At 43.6% G+C, this 25,699-nt stretch overlaps 1 protein-coding gene and 1 long non-coding RNA gene across 3 annotated transcripts in view; one reads left to right on the top strand and one right to left on the bottom strand.

Moving 5' to 3' along the window:
* TLK1 (tousled like kinase 1) overlaps positions 1 to 25,699 on the top strand; it is a 309,224-nt gene that overhangs the window by 140,081 nt on the left and 143,444 nt on the right. The gene's annotated exons all lie outside the window — the stretch shown is intronic.
* The window catches only part of LOC143784457 (uncharacterized), a 36,478-nt gene continuing 14,637 nt past the window's right edge, over positions 3,859 to 25,699 (bottom strand). The window contains exon 3 of the long non-coding RNA XR_013217788.1: positions 3,859 to 3,989. This is a non-coding gene — a long non-coding RNA (uncharacterized LOC143784457). The remainder of the gene's footprint in view (positions 3,990 to 25,699) is intronic.

Below are 25,699 nucleotides of genomic sequence, written 5' to 3' on the forward strand. Positions count from 1 at the left end.
GCCCCATATAGTGCTGCACAAACGTTATGGCCCCATAAGATGCTCTATACAGACACTTGCCCCATATAATGCTGCACAAACGTTATGGCCTCATAAGATGCTCTATACAGACACTTGCCCCATTATAGTGCTGCACAAACGTTATGGCCCCATAAGATGCTCTATACAGACACTTGCCCCATTATAGTGCTGCACAAACGTTATGGCCCCATAAGATGCTCTATACAGACACTTGCCCCATTATAGTGCTGCACAAACGTTATGGCCCCATAAGATGCTCTATACAGACACTTGCCCCATTATAGTGCTGCACAAATGTTATGGCCCCATAAGATGCTCCATACAGACACTTGCCCCATTATAGTGCTGCACAAACGTTATGGCCCCATAAGATGCTCTATACAGACACTTGCCCCATTATAGTGCTGCACAAACGTTATGGCCCCATAAGATGCTCTATACAGACACTTGCCCCATTATAGTGCTGCACAAACGTTATGGCCCCATAAGATGCTCTATACAGACACTTGCCCCATTATAGTGCTGCACAAACGTTATAGCCCCATAAGATGCTCCATACAGACACTTGCCCCATTATAGTGCTGCACAAACTTTATGGCCCCATAAGATGCTCTATACAGACACTTGCCCCATTATAGTGCTGCACAAACGTTATGGCCCCATAAGATGCTCCATACAGACACTTGTCCCACATAGTACTGCACAAACGTTATGGCCCCATAAGTTGCTCCATACAGACACTTGCCCCATTATAGTGCTGCACAAACAGTATGGCCCCATAAGATGCTCCATACAGACACTTGCCCCATATAGTGCTGCACAAACGTTATGGCCCCATAAAATGCTCTATACAGACACTTTCCCCATTTGCTGTTGCTGCGATAAAAAAAAAAAATCACATACTTCTCCGTCGCTCAGACCCCCGGCACTTTCAATATTCACCTGCTCCTCGTTCCAGCCGCCGCTCCATCTTCAGCGTCTTCTGCACTGACGTTCAGCCAGAGGGCGCTCACTAACTACGTCACCGCGCCCCCTGACCTCAGCGTCACTGCAGAAGAAACCTGAAGACAGAGCGGCGCCGGAACGAGGAGCAGGTGAATATCGCGCTGCGCTCCCCTCCCCGTTATACTCAAATGCTCCTGGCGCAGTACAGTCCCTGCTTCCCCGGCGCCGGCAGCTTCTTCCTTGTACTGAGCGGTCACCGTTACCACTCATTACAGTAATGAATATGCGGCTCCACCCCTATGGAAGGTGGAGCCGCATATTCATTACTGTAATGAGCGGTACCATGTGATCGCTCAGTACAGGACGAGGAGCCTCCTTGGACCGCTGCATCATCAAGCGGCCCGCTGGCGCCCCCCTGTCGGCTGCGCCCGGGGCACATGCCCCAGCTGCCCCCCCTGGATACGCCACTGGGGACAACCCCTTGACGTTTTCACAGGTCTTTCAATCTAATGATCGACGATCATTTTGGTGGTCCAAACCTCCTTAGATGAAACACTTTTTAGACCCTTTCCTTTGCAAACCGTTTTATGTTCTCGAGAATGATGCACAGAACATCATCTATAAAAGCCCAGCTATAATTTTATTCTATTTTACTGTGTTTTACAATTTAAAAAAATGTCTGCCGCAAATATTTGAAAAACTGGTGGATGAACTTCTTTCTCCATAGACACAGTAATCTGAAGAAAGGTGTTGATCTGCAGGTGAAGAATAGGGCTAACCCTACAGCTTATAAATGCGATGTCTGCTCTAGTAAAGTGCAGAACTCTCCAAAACTACAGTACAGACTTACAGTGGATAAAAAGTCTACACACCCTTGTTAAAATGCCAGGTTTTTGTCATGTAAAACAAATCCTACAAAGAAGAGTAATTTCACATCTTTTTCTGTACAAATCCATTGAGAAACAAACTTTAAATCAGTTTTAGGGTGAAAATGAATCTAAAATAATGTTGTTGCATAAGTGTGAACACCTTCTTATTTTTGTAGCGGTGGTTGTGTTCAGAATTAGCTATTACCCTCATGGTAAATAGTAGTCCGTACACAACTGCCATCATTTACAGTGATTCTGATTAACACCTTATAACAGGGGTCTCAAACACGCGGGCTGCATGCAAAAATAATGTTATCACTAAAAATGTAACTTTGTCATTCAAAGAATGCGGCCCTCCAAAATCAAATTTTTTCTATATGCGGCCCATATATCCAGCCAAGTTTGAGACCCCTGCCTCTTAAAGTTTAGCTATTTTAGTAGAAATTTTCTGACATTTTTTTATTGCATTTTACAGCAAAAGTCGTGGTCCGTAAACTGCTTACAACAAAGCAAAGGGATCTTATTATTAAATAGTATCAGTGAGGAGAATGGTACAAAAACATTTCTAGGGCATTAGGTATGTGTTAGAAAACTGTATCAATATAATAAGTCACTGTGGAGACAGTTATTACATTCTTTATATGTCTGGCCTGTGGAGCAGGGTGGCAAGATGGAATCTTTTTCTTATAAAGAAAAACATCCAAGCCCGGCTATGTTTTGCCAAAACCTGCATCAAATCTGCCAAAAGCATGTGGATAATGAAGAAACAAATGCTGAACAGGATATAAAAGCGCAAATAGTGTCTTATCTGGCTTTAACAGTAATAAAAGAACATTCACAGTGGTGCTCACCTGGTGTGGTAGTTAAAGGCTGCTGCAGACCCACATTGAAAAATTTGGAAGAAACAAAACTGGAAAATTAAATCTGCGCCGCCGTGGAGAAAGACTGCAGGATGCAGATCCAAGTTTAGGCGGTTTAATTGTTAAATCATTAAAAGCAGGTGGAAAAATATGCTATGGTCTAATAAGACCATACTTTTTTGTCATAATTCCAAAATGTATGTTTGGTGCAAAGCCAACACTGCGCATCACCAAAAGAAAATCATACCCACAGTGTAGCATGGTGGAGGCTGCATTATGCTTCAGGTCTGTTTTTCGGCAGCTGGAACTGGGGCTTTACTCAAGTTGGAGGGACTTGTGAACAGTTCCAAATGTCAATTTTTGCAGCAAAAACTTCAGGACTCTGCTAAAATGTTGAATATGAAGAGGACTTTCACTTTTCGGCATGACAATGACCATAAGTATACTTCCAAATCAACAAAAGAATGGTTTCGCTAGAAGATCAATAAAATAGAGGATCCCGTCTATAAACACAGAAAAACCTAAGAGTATATGGAATTTTTTTATTTTTTTTATACCTGGACAAGCCCTTTAGATAACAGAGTGTAGACTTTACATTTGCAAGCCATATACGCAATGGTATTAGTCTCTCTTTTTAAGATGCATTTTATTTCCTAATTTTTAGGCTTTTTTTCCCAGTTCTCGTGCTGTCTTTTGTTGTAGGTGAGCTCCACCTTTTCTCTTCTTGTATAGATTGTGTGTCATTTTTTTCGTCAGTGTTACTATGGTAATGCCACACTTTGGGGACTTCACAGGCTGTTTATGTATGTAGGTGATTTGTACATCATTACTCCATCTTCCCCCCCCTTTAGCTTCTTGTATGTGACTATCACTGGTTAAACCTGCAAGATGTCAGTACAATAGCTTGTCTATTTGCTGCTTGCGCTGATCACTGCGCAGTCACTGGAAATCTGCCATCGATGCCTGCCCACCGCTGAATGGATCAGGCTCATGGTGAATGTAGCATGCTACGTGTCAGCTGCTTACTCCAGTAATGAAGTAGCTCGGCATTTAGCATCCCACAGACCCGCTCCCTGGGACGCGCTACCTGTGTAGTCTGGGACACCTGAGACATGATTGATTTTCCATTTCTGTGTGTGGAGTATGTCCAGGGAAGCCTGAGACCGGGAGCAGAGATGTCAGATTACGTTAGGTCAGATGACGTCTGCGATGATTATGGAAGCTCGGCTCTGTCCTGTGCTGCGAGGGATGGGGCGGCACAGCTTGATGCAACAGTGTGTGCTGCCCTGGTCTGCTGATTGAAAGAAAGAAAAATGCATAAAGATTGCATAAATTGCAATTCCTTACAACAAATTGTTATCGGAAGGCTTTACTTTACAAAAGTGATATTGTTGCATTAGTAAAATAATATTTTATTAGTGTATCGATGTTGAGTCAACATATTCCGCAGTGACGTACAGAGATGGCCATCACTCTCATCAATCACGTTTTTTTCCATTCGTGATCATATTCTTCATTCCAAATTAACCCATCGTCATACTTATTTTTATTTTTGGTGCACGGGAGGAAACAAATGGAAGAAACCTGAACATGCAAAGGCCCCTCTGATGTTGTCCTTGGGTTCAGACCCAGGACCTTAGGCACTGCAAGAGGGATCAATGCTAACCTGGGTCACAATGCTGCCAAAAACTGGTTGTGTGACATCCACATGGCTAACACTTCACTGGGTTGTGGGGCAATTACCATATATATTCGACTATAAGCCGAGACCCCTAATTGTGCCACAAAAAACTGGGAAAACTTAATAACTCGAGTATAAGCCTAGGGTGGAAAATGCAGCAGCTACTGGTAAATTTCAAAAATAAAAAATAGATACCAATAAAAGTAAAATTTAATTGAGACATCAGTAGGTTAAGTGTTCTTGAATATCCATATTGAATCAGGAGCCCCATATAATGCTCCATACAGTTCATGATGGGCCCCATAAGATGCTCCATACAAAATGTGCCCCGTATAATGTTGCACAAAGGTTAATAATGGCCCCATAAGATGCTCCATAGAAACATTTGCCCCATATAATGCTGCACAAAGGTTAATAATGGCCCCATAAGATGCTCCATAGAGTAATATGCCCCATACAATGCGGCATAAAGGTTGATTATAGCCCCATAAGATGCTCCATTGAATATTATGCTCCATATGCTGTTGCTGCGATAAAAAAAAAATGGCATACTCATCGCTCAGACCCCCGGCACTTGCGATATTCACCTGTACCCGTTCCACTGCTTGGCGCCACTCTGTCTTTCGGGTTCTGGCTGTGATGTTCAGGCAGAGGGCACACACTAACCATACCATCGCGCCCTCTGACCTGAACATCACAGCCAGAGGACGCGGAAGACGTAGCGGCGCCCGGCAGTGGAATGGGGCAGGTGAATATCACAATGCTCACCCTCCCCCATTATACTCACCTGCTCCCGGCGTGGTCCCTGCTTCTCACTGACAAATAGTCTCAGCGCCGGCAGCTAGTTCTGGTGTTCAGCGGTCACTGGTACCGCTCACTAAAGTAATGAATATGCGGCCCCACCCCTATGGGAGTGGAGTAGCGTCCATATTCATTACTTTAATGAGCTGTACCACGTGACCGCTGAACACAGGAAAAGCTGCCGGTGCCTGAAGACCATCGGAGATGCAGGGACCGCGCCAGGAGCAGGTGAGTATGTGACAGCCGCCGCTCCCCCTCCCCCGCCGACCCCCTGGGACAAAGACTCAAGTATAAGCCAAGAGGGGCACTTTCAGCCTAAAAAGATGGGTTGAAAATCTCAGCTTATACTCGAGTACAGTATATACGGTAATTTGGCTGCTTTTGGTTTTTATCATGTACAGCCGTGACCTACATTGTATAGGGACTAGTTGAGCGATGGCATTAAAGCAATATAGGTAAATATATTGAATTTTTTTTTACACTTTAAGGAGTTGTCCACTATTTTTGCATTGATGAACCATCCTAATAAAAGATCTGTCTCTCATTTGAGTTAGGGCTCTTTCACACGACCGTATTTTCGATCCGAGTGCGGTCAGTGGGAAAACAAAAGGACTGCACTCGGACTAATGTTATTCAATGGCGCAGATGAATGATCTTTTATCACTGACTGAATCTGCATGTGTATAAAATTGTAACGTGCACGGATTTCTTCCATAAATCAGTTGAGACTTATCCATTCAAGTGTATTGGTACCCAAAAAAAACCAACAGAAGCCATCTGGAGCCACAGTATAGCATCCGATTTTTACAGATACATTGCTGTTCTGTCGAATAGGAATTTGTAAGGCCGGGTGCCCACATTCCGAAACTAGCAGCGCTTTGGACGCAGTGTATGTTCACCGCTTCCAAAGCGCTGCCGTCTATAGAACGCAGGTGAATAATCCGCATGTGATCACTGAACCGTTAAGTTTTACCGCGTTCAACACATTCTATCGATGTAATTTCTCTGCAAGAGAAATTAACATGCAGCGGTCTGGAAAGCCGCGCCGCATGTCATTCTCCATGGGTGATCCGCGGGCGACTTACAAATTTGTCCTTAGGATGATTTCGGCTTAATTTGTAAACTATATCCATAGATCCCAAGCACACCCAGTGGAGGCTACAAGAGGGTCCCTGGAGCCTGGGTCTGGCATACATTGGTATATAAAGGTTTGGTTAGCTTTGTTAATCATTACAGAGGTGTCCAGTAAATAAAGTGTGTCGTGCAGCTCATATGGGAACCTATGGTGATGGCTGCCAACAAGTGATCCTCAGGATGAGACAAGGTTATTCACACTGGTTGGAAGGTTCAGAGTCCAAAGTTCTCCGAGTTGAGCAAATACAAGAGATGCACTTAAAGCCTCAAAGAGCATGAACTGTATAGGAAAGATAAGCGTTTGTATTTGAGCCCCCAAGGAATTTAATTCCTTCTCTCCCATGACAACCGGAGAAAGGTTTTGTTTGTCTTTCTGGATAAATAAGACAGTGCTTGTATAAGAAGAAACGCTATCGGTGAAGAGCTCCGCTGTAATAAACCAGGTGATCTAGATGTCCAGAAGAAGGGATAACTCATTGTATGAGGCTTAATCCCACCGTACTTCTTATGGCTGTCGGACGAACAATGCTTCAGCCGATCGTTCAGCCGACCTCCATCTCTGCTGTCTCTCCCATACACAGAAGCACTTGACCGGCCGAGCGCTCCTGTGTTTTCTGAGAAAATCTCCAGTGGACATCTCTGGTGGGTTATTTTCGAGAGAACAAAGCGATCAGCTGTCTGAAATCGGATAGGTCTGATTGACATCTCCACGGACGATCAGATCTCCGAGCCCCCCTTGCACATTAGACATTAGTCTGAAGTGTTCGGGGGGCTTCAGTGATTCACAGATGTATGCACTTTTCTGTACAGACTCTATAGAGAGTGTAATAAGCAACTGCAATGAATAGGAGTCAATTGATGAGTATTTGCCAATCGGCAGCAAAGCTGCCACGTCGGCTACTGTGAACTGGAAATGTGAGTCTGCTGTGACTGCGCTGGTGGCCATGGTAAATACTGTTATACATACACTGGATACGATTCATCATTATCCTTTTTCTTTTAAGTCTCTTTTTTTGTCTTGTGCATTTTATTGACTTAAAATCTATTTTATATACGGTACTTTTTAAACACCTTTAGGAATTATAATTTTTTGATTTTTGCTCTTTAGTTCCCACTCCCTTTCTTTCAGGAGCTATAACTTTGTTATTTTTCCATTTAAACAGCTGTATGAGGCCTTTTTTTTCGAGGAATGATTTGTGGTTTTTAGTGATATTTATTTTACCATATCATGTGCTGAAAAATGCAAAAAAAATTCTAAAGGGTGATATTGTGAAACGCCCTCCGCCGCAATGATCCATTAATTCAATGCATTATGGGGGAGGAGGTGGATTTCGGGGAGCGAGCGCACCTGCGATCACATTATATAGTCCGCCAGTGTCAGAGATTTACAGCGGCATCGAAGTAGCAAAACAATCACACCTTGCGCAGATCACTTCTGTTACTGGCAGATTCCAGCTATGTATTACAGCCCGACATCTGCCTTGTATTTAGCAGGCTCTGCTTCTTCGCTCACTCCATACATGCGCACACTAAATTTTGACATACATGCAGGGCAGCGTGCGTTCACAGGTTAACAAAAGGCACAAATTAAACAAAGAATTAGGCATAAATTAAAGGGACTCTGTCACCCCAAAAATCGTATCTGAGCTAAGCCCACCGGCATCAGGGGCTTATCTACAGCATTCTGTAATGCTGTAGATAAGCCCCCGATGTAACCTGAAAGATGAGAAATAAAGGTTATATTATACTCACCCAGCAGCGGTCCCCGCTGTGGTCCGGTCCGATGGGCGTCGCGGTCCGGTCTGGGGCCTCCTATCTTCATTCGATGATGTCCTCTTCTTGTCTTCATGCCGCGGCTGCGGTGCAGGTGTACTTTGTCTACCCTGTTGAGGGCAGAGCAAAGTACTGCAGTGCGTAGGCGCTGGGCCTCTCTGACCTTTCCCGGCGCCTGCGCACTGCACCTGCGGATTCCTATAATGGAACAGGTGTAAAACGCTGCGGAATCTGCTCAAATAATTGATATGTTGCGGAAAATAATCTGCAGCGTTTCTGCGTGGAATTTTCCGCAGCATATGCACAGCGGATTTTGCTTTCCATAGGTTTACATGGTTCTGTACACCGCAGGGAAAACTGCTGCTGATCCGCAGGGCCAAATCCGCAGCGTGTGCACATAACCTAACACAGAACTCCCTCATATAAATGGGCAGATCTTTGAAGTCGTGGTGCACATGTATGCAGTGCTTACGCTTAGCACGGCTTTGGGATTGTTGTCTAAATTCCCTAAAAACAGGATTCCGATGGAGCCATTTACTATGCGTCACATGGAGTCACTCGCGTGGCCAAAAGTGCAGTCTAAGGCTATGTGCACACATTGCGGATTTGCTGCGGATCCGCAGCGTTTTTTGAGGTGCAGAAACGCTGCAGATCCGCAGTTGCTTTACAGTACAATGTAAATCAATGAGAAAAAAAAATGCTGTGCACACTTTGCGGAAAATCCGCTGCGGAAACGCTACGGTTTAAAAGAAGTAGCATGTCACTTCTTTTTTGTGAATCTGCAGCGTTTTTGTACCCACTCCATTATAGAAAACCGTAGGGGTAAAAACCGCAGCAAAAACGCACAAAAAAAACGCTGCGGAACCGCACAAAAAAACGCAGGTGCGTTTTCTGCCAGGAGAGGCAGAATCCGCGCCAGAAATTCCTTAGCCTAATCCGCAACGTGTGCACATACCCTAACACTCTCTTGGGTCCACCTAAAAAATTAAAAACAACACTTACGGAATAGAAACCTAAGTCCAGAGTCTATAGTGAGTGGCTCCATCAGATCTGCCATCTGAAGTCACTTTTTCAAGGATTTAAACAGAAAGCCCAAAGCAAGTGCTCACAGTATACATATGAACTAGTCGTATGTGATTGTTCTCCAGAGAAGGCACTTTGGTGCTGAGTCATTAAAGGCGTTGTCCACTACTAGGACTACACCTTCCTGATCAAAATGTTTGGCCTCCATAAAATAATAAAGCCTGTACTCTCCTCTCGTGGCGGCACCGTACCCTCAGTGTCGGCAGTCGTTCTCCCCGCGCCTATCATGCGGTATTGTGACTCGTGACCCCGGTGCCCAATCAGTACTGGCGTCGCTGTCCCCGCCTTCGAACAAATTGATCATGAAGAGGAAGTCCAGACTGCAGCAGCACTTTACATAGATTACGTCGGGGACTAAAGTTGCAATTCTGCGCAAAAAAAAAAACCCCCAGAAAACCAAACCGTATCACTTTTGATGAATTTGACAGGCGGGCATAGCAATGTCTGTCCCACCTCCTCCCCGGCTATGCCCATTTTGGAGGAGCTGCTTCAAATGGTCTTAAAATCATATTTGAAAATTGTGCAAGCTTAATTTCAAAGCGTTTTGCAGAAGTATTCAAGCGTGTGAAACTTTTGATGAATTGGCCCCTATTTTTCTTTTTGGAACTCTGTTTTGCCTACTAGAAGGGGATCTGAAGCTGGAATGACCCATTAAAGTTGTGGCATGTAGAACACTACGATAAAGGGAAGTGGTGGGGAGCAAACTTTAGAACTAAAATCTCATAAGGATAGGTTCCGACAATGAGTATTTGGAGAGTTTTAGATGTTGCAAGTTTTCTGCACCTATTATCTAATATATTAGCTATTTACTGTAATTATATGAACTTTGCTTTCCACATATTAATATTTACTGATTAATAATTTTCTTTATTGCATGTCTATTATTATACTAGATGGTAGCCCGATTCTAACGCATCGGGTATTCTAGAATATGTATGTAGTTTATGTATGAACGTTTTAGAATAATACATTGAATACTCAGGATTCGGCCGGCTGCGACCAATTAGCGAAGTGTGGTTCAAATCCCGCGCCAATTCGCGGCCGGACTGCGCGTGTCGCTGATTGTTCGCAGCCGGCCACGTAGTATATAACAGCCCACATAGTATATTGCACAGCCACGTAGTATATTGCACAGCCACGTAGTGTATAGCACAGCCACGTAGTGTATAGCACAACCACGTAGTATATAGCACAGCCACGTAGTATATAGCACAGCCCACGGAGTGTATAACAGCCCACATAGCATATAACACAGCCACGTAGTATGTTAACAGCCCACGCACGAAGTATATAACATAGGCAACGTAGTGTATAACACAGCCCACATAGTGTATAACACAGCCCACGTAGTGTATAACACAGCCCACGTAGTATATAGCACAGTCATGTAGTATATTGCAGAGCCCACGTAGTATATTGCACAGCCCACGTACACAGGCCACGTAGTATATAGCCCAGCCCACGTAGTATAGCACAGCCCATGCAGTATATAGCACAGCCCACGCAGTATATAGCACAGCCCACGCAGTATATAGCACAGCCCACGCAGTATATAGCACAGCCCACGCAGTATATAGCACAGCCCACGCAGTATATTGCACAGCCCACACAGTATATTGCCTAGCCCACGTAGTATATTGCCCAGCCCATGTAGTATATTGCACAGCCATGTAGTATATTGCACAGCTCATGTAGTATATTGCCCAGCCCACGTAGTATATTGCACAGCCCACATTGTATATTGCACAGCCACGTAGTATATTGCACAGTCCATGTAGTATATTGCACAGCCCACGTAGTATATAGCAATGTGGGCATCATATCCCTGTTAAAAAAAAAAAAAAAAAGAATTGACTTAAAATAAAAAATAAACATATATTCACTTTCCGAAGGCCCCTTGAAGTCCTGGCGCCTGTGTACGGTGCACGCGGCAGCTTCCGGTCCCAGGGTTGGTATGAGCGTAGGACCTGTGATGATGTCGCGGTCACATGACCGTGACGTCATGGCAGATCCTTCTCGCATAGCATCCTTGGCACCGGAACCTGCTTCTTGCACTACCAAAGACAGCGTGCGACGTCGGAAGGTGAGAATAACCTTTTTTTTATTATTATTATTTGTAACATTAAATCTTTTTACTATTGATGCTGCATACGCAGCATCAATAGTAAAAAGTTTGTCACACAGGGTTAATAGCTGCGTTAACAGAGTGCGTTACACCGCGGCATAACGCGGTCCGTTAATGCTGCCATTAACCCTGTGTGAGGGCTGACTGGAGGGGAATATGGAGTGGGCACTGACTGCGGGGAGGAAGGAGCGGCCATTTTGCCGCCGGACTGTGCCCGTCGCTGATTGGTCGTGGGCTTTTTGCCACGACCAATCAGCGACTTGGATTTCCATGACAGACAGGGGCCGCTACCAATGAATATCCGTGACAGACAGACAGACGGAAGTGACCCTTAGACAATTATATAGTAGATTATAAATATATATGCTTGTTCATGTACACATGCTTATATTTGAGAAAAAGACGGTATACTCTAAGGGTACTGTCACACTCTGCGACTTTCCAACGATCACGACCAGCGATACGACCTGGCCGTGATCGTTGGAAAGTCGTTGTGTGGTCGCTGGAGAGCTGTCACACAGACCGCTCTCCAGCGACCAACGATGCTGAGGTCCCGGGTAACCAGGGTAAACATCGGGTTACTAAGCGCAGGGCCGCGCTTAGTAACCCGATGTTTACCGTGGTTACCAGCGTAAAAGTAAAAAAAAAAAAACAGTACATACTCACATTCCAGTGTCCTTCAGGTCCCTTGCCGTCTGCTTCCCGCACTGACTGAGTGCCGCCGTAAAGTGAAAGCAGATCACAGCGGTGACGTCGCCGCTGTGATCTGCTCTCACTTTCCGGCCGGCAGTCAGTCAGAGCGGGAAGCAGACTGCAAGGGACCTGTGTTGTGAATTCTGTTTTTGGGCTCCCTCTGGTGGTTACTGGTGGTACTGGCTGACTTTTGTCTTGCACCTGTTCCCATCAGGAAACTGGGAGTTTCCTATTTAGTCTGGCTTCTCAGTCATTCTAGTGCCGGCAATCAATGTTACCAGAGCACCTCTGTTGCTTGCTACCTGCTCCAAGTCTGCAATTCAGCTAAGTTGGATCTTTGGCATTTTTTGTGTTTGTTTGTCCAGCATGCATTTATATTTCTCTTGCTGCTGGAAGCTCTAGTGATCTGAAATTACTACTCCGGTGTCATGAGTTGATAACGGAGTTAAAGTAATTTCAGGATGGCTGTTTAGGGTTTTGAGGTGACCGAGAAGTCCTCTTTTGTATTTTCTGCTATCTAGTCAGAGGGCCTCTCTTTGCTGAATCTATATTCATACTGCGTACGTGTTTTCCTCTTACCTAACCGTTATTATATGTGGGGGGCTACTATCACTTTTGGGGTTTCCCTGGAGGCAAGCCAGGTCTGTGTATTCCTCTACTAGGGGGTAACTAGATCTCCGGCTGGTGCGAGGTGTCTAGGGATAATCGTAGGCACACCCCCTGGCTACTATTAGTTGCGTGTTAGGTTCAGCGTCGCGGTCATCTGAGATTCCATCATTCCTAGAGCTAGTCCGTTTTTGCCTGAGTCCCTGCCATTGGGAACCATGACAGACCTGAAGGACACCGAAATGTGAGTATGTACGGTTTGTTTTTTTTACTTTTACACTGGTAACCACGGTAAACATCGGGTTACTAAGCGCGGCCCTGCGCTTAGTAACCCGATGTTTACCCTGGTTACAAGCGAACGCATCGCTGGATCGCTGTCACACACAACGATCCAGCGATGACAGCGGGAGATCCAGCGACGAAAGAAAGTTTCAAACGATCTGCTACGACGTACGATTCTCAGCAGGATCCCTGATCGCTGCTGCGTGTCAGACACAGCGATATCGTATGGATATCGCTGGAACGTCACGGATTGTACCGTCGTAGCGACAAAAGTGCCACTGTGAGACAGTACCCTAACATTCTCACTGTGCTTTATTTGGTTGATTATTTATTTTAGTTCTTTATCTTAGGACACTTTTTATCTTTGGGAGGCTTTTTAATCCGCAGCTATCTTGTATTTTTCCTTGCATGGTGCCTTTCTTGTGATAAGTAGACTTGTTGCTGTATATTAGTCTAATATACCACCAATAAAATTGACCAAAGACCAAGTAGACAACAACAAATAAATAATCTTTGACACACGTGTAAAAAATGAGGCAGCAAACAATGAGGCTGAAGGTGGGAAAACCTGGACATCTACCGGTATATGTCCGGTATATCCCCCACAGTTCCACAAAATATATCATATGTGAAGCGTATATTGACATCCAGCTGAATAATAAAATTAGCCAAGACTAATAATAGTAATACGCATAAATACCACAGCGAGAATGATCAAAAATAAAACTAAACAGTAGGGAGATTTATGCCTAAACGAAGTACAAAAGACAAAGGGATATATACTTGTGAAGGAGACAGCCAGGGACCCACCTCTCCCGACGCACGTTTCGCAATGAATGCTTCCTCTGGGGGGTCGTGAATGTGGTGTGCATGCATGCCCCGCCACACACTATCTCTTCTTAGATTTTGACATCAGTGTGATGGCTCCACATGTCCAGGATATTCTGGTGATGTGTCCCTTTCCCGCACAGTCGCATGGCTGGGCACACATGTACAAATCTCGCTGGCTGATTTCCAGACATTTGACCGGATTACAATGTATTTAAAGGACTGTGGGGGTGATTAGTTCACTGCACCCACTGAGGAAGCGAGTGAGAACACGTGAAATGCGTATAGGGGAGCATGGTTATGAGTACTTTGCATGTCACATGTTATTAAGGGTAAATATTCAGGGACTAGAGTAGGATTTGTGGCGAGGCGCACATAAAGCTATACACCGCTCGACCGGCGCTTCCGATTCATGAAGAGGCCTTTTTATTTTCTGTCATCTACCAATAAGGAGTGTGTTCTGTAACACACTGCGGTCCTAAATATAGTCTTATGTATTTTTTTAAGAGAATCAGTATGCAGGTTTATGCTATAGATAGACACAGAGGCCCTGATTCTAACACTTGGTCACTTATTGGGCTCCTTGCTGTAGTTTTGATAAATCACCGTTTTATCTGCAGCAGCTCTACCAATCTTCTCAATGATCAGCTCCTGCCTAAACCATACTGAAATAACCAGCTAACCTCATGCCAAATTATTCAGAGCTCTGCTGGAATGGCTGTGAAGAAAGGGAAGACTTCTAAGAGTTTTCCATTTTCAGTCAAGTTCAGGTATAGTTTTGTTGTAACTAAAACAAGCACAGCCTTACTCACTGTCCCCGGGTCCAGTGCTGAGACTTCACTGCTGCTTACGTTCTCTGTTGCGCTGCAGTCAATCAGTGAGCGGAACAGCTCGTGCAACATACTAGGCCTGGGAACTTCCCAGCTGGTGGACTTGCAAAGCTGATCAACCAATTCTGGTTGGATGTATTTCTATTATAGTGGAGATATTTTACTAAGATGTTCACCTTGGTCTGGAACTTGCATTCCATCATTAAAACCTAATATAATTCCTAGCAATACCAGGTGGGTGAATAGCAAAATGTATGGACATCATAAAAAGTTAACGCTACAGTGATATTTTATCATGAAAGTAGGGCATTGACGTAGAAGCATGCAATGGTAATTTCCTCATCTCAAACAATTTTATTGAGCCAAAAACAGTGGTGGGTATACCCCACAAAAAATGTCAGTCTCAATAACTTGTCATGTGGCCTTGAGCATCAATTACAGCTTGACAACGACGTCTCAGGCTGTTCACAAGTCCCACTTTTCTTGAAGGACGTCACTCAGGTCATTGATGTTCTGGTGTACAGAGTTACAAGCCTCTACACGACATCTCAGCTGATCTGATAGGTTTTCTATGAGATTCAGGTTGGGAGAAAGTGCAGGGTGCTCCATTTCAGGTCCCCCAGTCTCCAGCAGCTGTTCACTAATGATGCAACCTCAATGAGCTGAATCATTGGTGTCCATGAAGATGAAATTAGGCGTGTGTTGTTCGTGCAGAGGCACAATGACTGGATTAATGATGTTTTTCTATTAGGGGCTTGTCACTGAACCACTCACAAAGTGTAGGTTAGTTCTGTATTGACTAGACACACTGTAACACCACCACCACCAAAGCTTGTCTGGTGACAACAGTGGCTGATGCATAGCGCTCTGCTTGACGTCTCCAACATCGTTGATGGCCATCATTTCTGCTCAATGTGAAACAACTTTAACCTGTGAACTGCACTGAAGCCCACTGGTCTTCAGTGCAGAATACCTGACCACACCACCAGGCCAGGGAGCATCTACACTGGACGAATTTATAATACATTTAAAAAATAAATATATATCATACAAATAAATTAGTCTAGACTAGGAATAATAAATATTGTGCCAAATATTGACACTTTGAGCACAATTTGGCCATATTCACTTAGCGGTGTACTCACTTCTGTTGCCAGCGGTTTAGACGTTAATAGCTGTGTGTCGAATTATGTAGTGAGCACACTAAATTTACACTGTTATACAAGCTGTACACTGACTACATTGTATCAAAGTGTCAGATCTTCAGTGTTGTCCCATGAAAAGATGATAAAATATTTACAAACATGTGAGGGGTGTACTCACTTTTGTGATATACTGTATATACCTCACCCATCCCTTGTAGATTGTGAGCCTTCGCGGGCAGGGTCCTCTCTCCTACTGTACCAGTTATGACTTGTATTGTTCAAGATTATTGTACTTGTTTTTATTATGTATACCCCTCCTCACTGGTAAAGCGCCATGGAATAAATGGCGCTATAACAATAAATAATAATAATAATAATATACATACATACACACTTATCAAAATAGTTATTTTTCTGACAATTCATTCCCTTTGAATTTATTATGCTAGTACTCCTTTTCCATCATCCTCAAATACATACTAGATGGTTCTCAAAAATGGGCGAGTGCTTGACAGTATACGGACCTAGCAATTTTGGAAGACAGCCCTCAATGGATGTAAAATGTATGCTTAAAAAAAAATATAAAAAAATAGTATCATTTGGCATCCCCATATTTCATATGAGTTTGTAAGAGAGCCACTATACATATACAGTTACTTAGTATACAAAGGAAGGTTCACTAAAACATGAATTTTTTCCTTCATTGAATATAAACTACGTAAGATAACTGGAGTGAGTTTACTACTTCCTCAGCGTTTCGGCAGGATTGCATGTTTTATCTATAGCACAGAAGTCTTCTTGCAGTGGACACAAATTCCAGAGTCATAAAAGATCTGCAATGCAGCAATACTGAAGATAATAATTGCACGGAATCCTAGGAATGTCCACTCTTGTTTATAGCTCTGGATAATACCTTGTTAGGGAAAGAATGCCTTGTGATCAAGTACTTAAAGAGGTTGTCTCCTTTCAGCACTTTACCCGGCATTGTCTTCAAAATGGATGTATACCTCTCAGCTTTCTAAGAACTGAAAGAAGAAATTATGCAGAGCGCCAGTGCAAAATCGGGCCGAGCCCCAATAAACGCCCATTTACCATTTCTTTCTACCCTGGCAGGAGGAGATGACAGAGGGGAACTGGCAGTGAAGTGTTAAGATGTTCTACCCCCATCAGGTCCTGCTCGCTTTTACTTCCCAGGATGCTCTTCCAAGTTGTATTATTTAGGAACAGTGTCAATTATGCCAAGGGGAGGAACATCAACGCTTAAGTCCCATCAACAAGGCAGCGCTTTAGAGGTACTGCATCGGTAGACCCATCAACGTGACAAAGGATTGCAAAAAAGGTGCTAAGAATCTCACGTGACCATCGGTCACTGTGGGGACACCAAAGCAGAGCAGTGATGTATGACATTTGCAAGGTTGCCTGTCTTGCTGATTCCAAGGCAGTGAGAGGTAAAAAGGTAAAAGGAAACAAACCTTTTAACTTTTCAAAGGTTTTTGGTTGGATGTCATCAGTGATTCAGCCATATTCACAATTTGTTTTACATATACTAGTCACAAAAAGTTAGGGATAAATGGCTTCCGGGTGAAATTTCAGAATAAACCTAAAACGTATGCTAACCTTTTCAGGTGAACTTAATGTGACATCTCTAAACTTGTGAATGCACACGTCCAACAGATCAATGTTTCAGTACTTTTTGAACAACTTGCTGTTCTCCAACAAGGAGCTTAATGGCAAAATTCACAAAAAGTATTTGATCCATGAATCGGCCAATGCATTTCGGGGTTCAATTAGAATTGGTATTAAACAGTCCTCCACATCATTCTGCTCACATTGACATCATGAGACCAAGACAAAACCTAACAATTGATAATCAATATCTCACTGTTGCAAGGTTTCAAGCAGGATGTTCTCAGATGAAAGTGGCCACTAAGCTTAGCATGTCACAGAGTCATCAGCAGGGTGCAACAGAGATACAGAGAGACTGGAAGAGTCACAGAAAGGCAGAGAAGAGGACATGCTTTGGCCACATCTCACACTGATGACCGCTTCATTGTGAACAATGCCCTTGGGAACTGGATGATGCATGCAACACAATTCCACAATTCTCTCCTCCGCCCACCACTGCCAGATCCAAATCCCCTCATCTCTTCCAAGGACTGTGCCACCTACTTCAAATACAAGATCGATCAAACAAGGCAATGCTTTAACTGTTCCACCACCCCAACCACTCCATATACCAGACTTCTGCCCTTCCCTAATAACCTCCCTCTCCAACATCACTGAAGGAGAGCTTACTCGCCTCCTTTCCAACTCATGCAGCATCAATAGTAAAAAGATATGTTAAAAATAATTAAAAAAAAATAAAACATTGTGCTATTCTCACCTTCCGCCGTCCACCGATGCGCGCGATTCTGCCGCCAGCTTCCGTTCCCAGTGATGCATTACGAAATTACCCAGATGACTTAGCGGTCTCGCGAGATAAGAGTATATAACTATTTTTTATTTTAATTTTTTTTAACAGGGTTATGGTGCCCACACTGCTCTATACTACGTGGGCAGTGTTATATACTGCATAGGCTGTGTTATATACTACGTGGCCTGTGTTATACACTGCGTGGGCTGTGTTATATACTACGTGGCCTGTGGTATATACTGCATGGGCTGTGTTATATACTACGTGGCCTGTGTTATATACTGCGTGGGCTGTGCTGTATATTACGTGGGCTGTGCTATTACGTGGGCTGTGCTATATATTACGTGGGCTGTGTTATATTCTATGTGGCTGCTATATACTACGTGGCTGCTATATGCTATGTGGCTGTCTGTGTAATGTGGGCTGTGCTATATACAATGTGGCTGCTATATACTACGTGGTTGTGCTATATACTATGTGGCTATGTTATATGCTGCGTGACTGTTATATGCTACGTGGCTGTCTTATATGCTACGTGGCTGTGTTATATACTACGTGGCTGTGTTGTATGCTACGTGGCTGTGCTATATACTACGTGGCTGTGCTAAGCGCGACGTACATACAGTGGGGCAAAAAAGTATTTAGTCAGTCAGCAATAGTGCAAGTTCCACCACTTAAAAAGATGAGAGGCGTCTGTAATTTACATCATAGGTAGACCTCAACTATGGGAGACAAACTGAGACAAAAAAATCCAGAAAATCACATTGTCTGTTTTTTTAGCATTTTATTTGCATATTATGGTGGAAAGTAAGTATTTGGTCAGAAACAAAATTTCATCTCAATACTTTGTAATATATCCTTTGTTGGCAATGACAGAGGTCAAACGTTTTCTGTAAGTCTTCACAAGGTTGCCACACACTGTTGTTGGTATGTTGGCCCATTCCTCCATGCAGATCTCCTCTAGAGCAGTGATGTTTTTGGCTTTTCGCTTGGCAACACGGACTTTCAACTCCCTCCAAAGGTTTTCTATAGGGTTGAGATCTGGAGACTGGCTAGGCCACTCCAGGACCTTGAAATGCTTCTTACGAAGCCACTCCTTCGTTGCCCTGGCGGTGTGCTTTGGATCATTGTCATGTTAAAAGACCCAGCCACATTTCATCTTCAATGCCCTTGCTGATGGAAGGAGGTTTGCACTCAAAATCTCACGATACATGGCCCCATTCATTCTTTCATGTACCCGGATCAGTCGTCCTGGCCCCTTTGCAGAGAAACAGCCCCAAAGCATGATGTTTCCACCACCATGCTTTACAGTAGGTATGGTGTTTGATGGATGCAACTCAGTATTCTTTTTCCTCCAAACACGACAAGTTGTGTTTCTACCAAACAGTTCCAGTTTGGTTTCATCAGACCATAGGACATTCTCACAAAACTCCTCTGGATCATCCAAATGCTCTCTAGCAAACTTCAGACGGGCCCGGACATGTACTGGCTTAAGCAGTGGGACACGTCTGGCACTGCAGGATCTGAGTCCATGGTGGCGTAGTGTGTTACTTATGGTAGGCCTTGTTACATTGGTCCCAGCTCTCTGCAGTTCATTCACTAGGTCCCCCCGCGTGGTTCTGGGATTTTTGCTCACCGTTCTTGTGATCATTCTGACCCCACGGGGTGGGATTTTGCGTGGAGCCCCAGATCGAAGGAGATTATCAGTGGTCTTGTATGTCTTCCATTTTCTAATTATTGCTCCCACTGTTGATTTCTTCACTCCAAGCTGGTTGGCTATTGCAGATTCAGTCTTCCCAGCCTGGTGCAGGGCTACAATTTTGTTTCTGGTGTCCTTTGACAGCTCTTTGGTCTTCACCATAGTGGAGTTTGGAGTCAGACTGTTTGAGGGTGTGCACAGGTGTCTTTTTATACTGATAACAAGTTTAAACATGTGCCATTACTACAGGTAATGAGTGGAGGACAGAGGAGACTCTTAGGGTACTGTCACACAGTGCAATTTTGATCGCTACGACGGCATGATTCGTGACGTTGCAGCGTCGTATGGTTATCGCTCCAGCGTCGTAGACTGCGGTCACACTTTGCAATCACGGCGCTGGAGAGATGCCAAAGTCCCCGGGTAACCAGGGTAAATATCGGGTTACTAAGCGCAGGGCCGCGCTTAGTAACCCGATGTTTACCGTAGTTACCAGCGCAAAAGTAAAAAAAAAAAAAACGTACATACTCACCATCTGATGTCCGTCAGGTCCCTTGCCGTCTGCTTCCTGCTCTGACTGAGTGCAGCCGTACAGTGAGAGCGCAGCAGTGACGTCACCGCTGCGCTCTGCTCTCACTTTCCGGCCGGCAGACAGTCAGAGCGGGAAGCGGACGGCAAGGGACCTGACGGACATCAGATGGTGAGTATGTACGGTTTGTTTTTTTTTTATTTTTACGCTGGTAACCACGGTAAACATCGGGTTACTAAGCGCGGCCCTGTGCTTAGTAACCCGATGTTTACCCTGGTTACCAGCGAACGCATCGCTGGATCGCTGTCACACACAACGATCCAGCGATGACAGCGGGAGATCCAGCGACGAAAGAAAGTTTCAAACGATCTGCTACGACGTACGATTCTCAGCAGGGTCCTTGATCGCAGTAGCGTGTCAGACACTGCGAGATCGTAACGATATCGCTAGAACGTCACGAATCGTACCGTCGTAGCGATGAAAATTGCACTGTGTGACAGTACCCTTAAAGAAGAAGTTACAGGTCTGTGAGAGCCAGAAATCTTGATTGTTTGTTTCTGACCAAATACTTATTTTCCACCATAATATGCAAATAAAATGATAAAAAAAACAGACAATGTGATTTTCTGGATTTTTTTTTCTCAGTTTGTCTCCCATGGTTGAGGTCTACCTATGATGTAAATTACAGACGCCTCTCATCTTTTTAAGTGGTGGAACTTGCACTATTGCTGACTGACTAAGTACTTTTTTGCCCCACTGTACATACATATTCTAGAATACCCGATGCGTTAGAATTGTGCCACCATCTAGTGTATATATATAATCATCTAGAGGACATTCTATGGATTATTAGAATTTAATAAATTAACTACTCACTCTTATTGGTCAAATTTCAGGGTTTTGTCCATTTAACTTCCAATGTTCACACAACTTTATTATCATGAAGGAGCTGCTGCCCTATACACTGAGACCATCTATCGTGCAATGTTTCGGAGGGTGGTGAGAGTACACCCCTTTCCCCAGGCAAGTGAGATGTGAAATGAAAAATAAATGTAGGACAAGGTCCTGTAATAATTTGTTAAATACCACAGATCCCTAAACTTATCTGAACAAAGGTGAGCTACAAATACAGAAGGTGATTTAAACACTGTTAAACTTTGGTCAGGTTGCTACACCTAATGCTGTGATGTTATTGTTATTTTTTTCTTTTATTACTTTAGTTACCTATAATAAAAAGTTAAGAAATCTTGCAGTTTCCACACTGGCCACTAGGCTTAGGGTACCGTCTCACTATACGATTTACCAACGATCACGACCTGCGATACGACCTGGCCGTGATCGTTGGTAAGTCATTGTGTGGTCGCTGGGGAGCTGTCACACAGACCGCTCTCCAGCGACCAACGATGCCGAGGTTCGCTGGTAACCAGGGTAAACATCGGGTTACTAAGCGCAGGGCCGCGCTTAGTAACCCGATGTTTACCGTGGTTACCAGCGTAAAAGTAAAAAAAAACAAAAAACAGTACATACTGACCATCTGATGTCCGTCAGGTCCGTAGCCGTCTGCTTCCTGCTCTGACTGAGTGCAGCCGTACAGTGAGAGCAGAGCGCAGCAGTGACGTCACCGCTGTGATCTGCTCTCACTTTCCGGCCGGCAGACAGACAGAGCGGGAAGCAGACGGCTACGAACCTGACGGACATCAGATGGTGAGTATGTACGGTTTGTTTTTTTTTACTTTTACGCTGGTAACCAGGGTAAACATCGGGTTACTAAGCGCGGCCCTGCGCTTAGTAACCCGATGTTTACCCTGGTTACCAGCGAATGCATCGCTGGATCGCTGTCACACACAACGATCCAGCGATGACAGCGGGAGATCCAGCGACGAAAGAAAGTTTCAAACGATGTGCTACGACGTACGATTCTCAGCAGGGTGTCTGATCGCAGTAGCGTGTCAGACACTGCGAGATCATAACGATATCGCTAGAACGTCACGAATCGTGCCGTCGTAGCAATAAAAATGCCACTGTGTGACGGTACCCTTAATATTAGACTCCTACTTCCTGCTGGTCACATGGACATTAGCATTTATAGACTGACTCAGATCCTAATTGTTTGTTTAGAAGCCTTATCTCAATTTCTTATCTGAGCAAACATTAATCTGGACTTTGGTCATGGAGGTAAAATGTGACATCATCTATTGTGAATGGTGCATCCTGCGGCATGTACTGTATATCAAAGAATATAAGGCCTGGTGGACTGTGTGAAAATGGCAAGAATTCTCATATATTTTAATATACCTAATATGGAAATGGGGAAAAAAAGACCAAGAAACACGTTTAACATAAAATATTTAATTTGAACAATATACACACGTTCCCTCTAACAAGCTATCACATCACCAAGATATATGGAACGTATACAACAGTTTAATGCAGTCGACAAACTTTGCATAAATCAATAGTAGAAGCGAATGCAGGAAACTTTGCAATATATCTTATCAGAGAAATATGTCCCACTTCTTTCCCTGTCTCCAAAGAATGAAAACACAGGTCTGCCCAAAAAATTTTTTCAAGAGCTGTTTTGGTTATTCCACGTAATCTTTATGTTTTTAAGTGCGCTGAATCCGAAAATGACCTCCGTTTTGTCATAGGACATCACGTTTTCTGACAATTTAAGTAACTATGTTAAATAAGACAATACCTCAAAATAAATGAAAATAGACTCATAAAATTAATTTTTTATTACAAATGTTTCATGAAAATCATTTTTTAACTGCAATGAGCTCACTAACGCACTAAAATCGATTCTTCTTCCCTGTGAGGCTTCTCTTGGTACATTTACGCTTGTGAGGAGCATCTGGAATGTCTCTCTGAAGCGCCCAACAGTAGTCTGCCATCATTGTAATGCTCCATCTTCCCTGGTATCTTCTTTCCATCTCTTTAATGTCCTGGTGGAATCGTTCACCTTGCTCTTCACTCACAGCTCCCAAATTTTCAGGAAAGATGTCAATGTGGGAATGGAGGAAATGCACTTTCAGACTCATCAGGCAACCTAAAGCTTGAAATGCTTTCAGCATTCGTCCGACGATTTTTTTGTAGTCAGGGTCTTTGTTATTGCCTAAAAATTTCTCTACGACCTCTTTAAATGCAAACCACCCTTCTTTTTGAGGATGCGTCATGGTATTGATAAACTCTTGATCAGCTATAAGCCTTCTAATGTCTGGTCCGACAAACACACCTTCCTTCAATTTTGCCTCCGAGAGGCCTGGAAACTTGGTGACCAAGTATTTGAAGCATTCTCAATCTTTTGGAAGTGATTTTACGAATTGCTTCATCAATCCCAATTTTATGTGGAGAGGTGGTAGAAGAACTTTATGGGGAGGAACCAACGTTTCTCGGAGGACATTTTTTTCACCAACTGTGAGCACCCTCGGCTGCCAATTCTTCTTGGTCCAGTGATTTTGTCGGTCTCGATTGTCCCATAGACACAGAAAACAAGGGTATTTGGTATACCCAGCTTGTTGCCCGAGCAGCCTGCACAAGACTTTCAAATCCCCGCACACTTGCCAACCATGGTCTTCATATTTAAGTTTGCGAAGAACCAATTCCAAGTTCTCATAGATTTCCTTGAGGTGTACAGAATGACCTACAGGGATGGAAGCATAAAAACCACCGTTGTGGAGTAAAACTGCTTTGAGACTTCTTTTTTGAAGAATCTATAAAAAGACGCCATTGCGCTGAATCATATTGGATTTTGAATTGACCCATCAAACCTTCGACATCGATGCAATAAACCAACTTATCTTCCTGGGCAAAGTAAGGAACGAACTCGTTTTCACGATGTCTGAACCATGAAAAAGACACTCCTGGCAACAATAAATTCTTGCTTTTGAGCCTTGATCCGAGTAACTCAGCGGCATCTTTGGGAAGATTCAAGTCTCTTACCAAATCATTCATCTCCTCCTGGGAAAACAATTTTGGTCTTGTATCATCTTCAAAGTCAGAACTTGATTCATCATCTGGTTCTGGTATGACTCCACCTTCATCAGAGCTAGTTATCTCTTCCAAGGTAGCAGGGGTCTTGGGTACTGGTATATCTGTGCCATGGGGGATGGGACGAATTGCTGAGTGAATATTGGGGTATGAAATGGAATGCTTCCATTTTGAATTATACCCTTTCACATCGCATGAACAAAAGTAACAATCGTCTCTATGGTTCTTTTGCTCTCGCCATACCATAGGAATCCAATAACAGAAAGCTTTTTTCTTACCCTTGAACCAATTTCGGAGGCCCTCAACACACCATTTGCACACTTTATAGGGCGCCCAAGCTTTATCTTGATCTCTAAGCTTTAGTCCCAAATAAGCGAAGTATACTTTTTTCACAAAGTCAGTAATATTCAGCTGTTGCTTCAACACTGTATATTCACCACAAATGTAACAGAAACTGTCAGGCGAATTAATACACTTCCGCTGAGCCATAATGCTAATTTTGGGAAACACGGTTGAATATGACGAGCTAACACAAACTGAGATGAAAAAGTGTGAACAGGCGAGGATCAAGATAAAACAATTGAATCAAGCCCGGGCATGTCAGAGCCTGTGTCGTTCAGCTTGCAACATGTTGATGCTGGTTTCATTAGCTCACTCTGAAAGTTCTTTTCTTTGAAAGTTATATTTTTTTGGCATTGTATATCTTCAATGCATTGATGTGAATTAATTAATAGTAATTTTGACTTTCAAAACCCTAAGATAAAAAAATACCAAAAATTGAGAAAAATATACTAAATTTGATGAGAATCTTGCATTTTGTGGCAAATCCTGACGTCCAGGATTTTTTTCAATATTTTTTTTCGTTTTCAGCACACCAAAATACATGGAAATTAGATGAAAATAATCAAACAGCTTTTTAGTCGCAGACCTGTGTTATCCACTCAGTGAGGTGCCAGATTACAGCTGTCTATTGAAGTATATGAAGAAGGGAGTGGAGGAGTGAGGAAGGAGTGACTAAGTAGGGTGAAAGTTAGAGAGATAGACTTACACAGGTTCCTGCTGCTGTTGCTGCCTTAGTAAGTAATTTACTTCACCTATTGCTGGATTCACAGCTAGCCTGCTCAGTATTGCTGCATAATGTTGTCTAAGGTGCTGCTGCTTCTGAATATGTGCTCCTACTGCTCCATACAGACGGGAGAGGAGGTATCCCTCATATCTGTGTGTACTGTGTTTGGGAGACATCATAGCAGCTGGTCAGTGCCCACTAAGTTATAGAAGCCTGTCGAGGAGGAAACTGGTGAAAAAAATGCAGAATACAAGATAACTAATATTTAGTCCTGTACATGTACAACTAGACCCCTTCTGATCAGTCACCTTAATTAACAAGTACACTGT

Source organism: Ranitomeya variabilis, chromosome 7, assembly GCF_051348905.1.
Source record: "Ranitomeya variabilis isolate aRanVar5 chromosome 7, aRanVar5.hap1, whole genome shotgun sequence".
Taxonomy (NCBI): Eukaryota; Metazoa; Chordata; class Amphibia; order Anura; family Dendrobatidae; genus Ranitomeya; species Ranitomeya variabilis.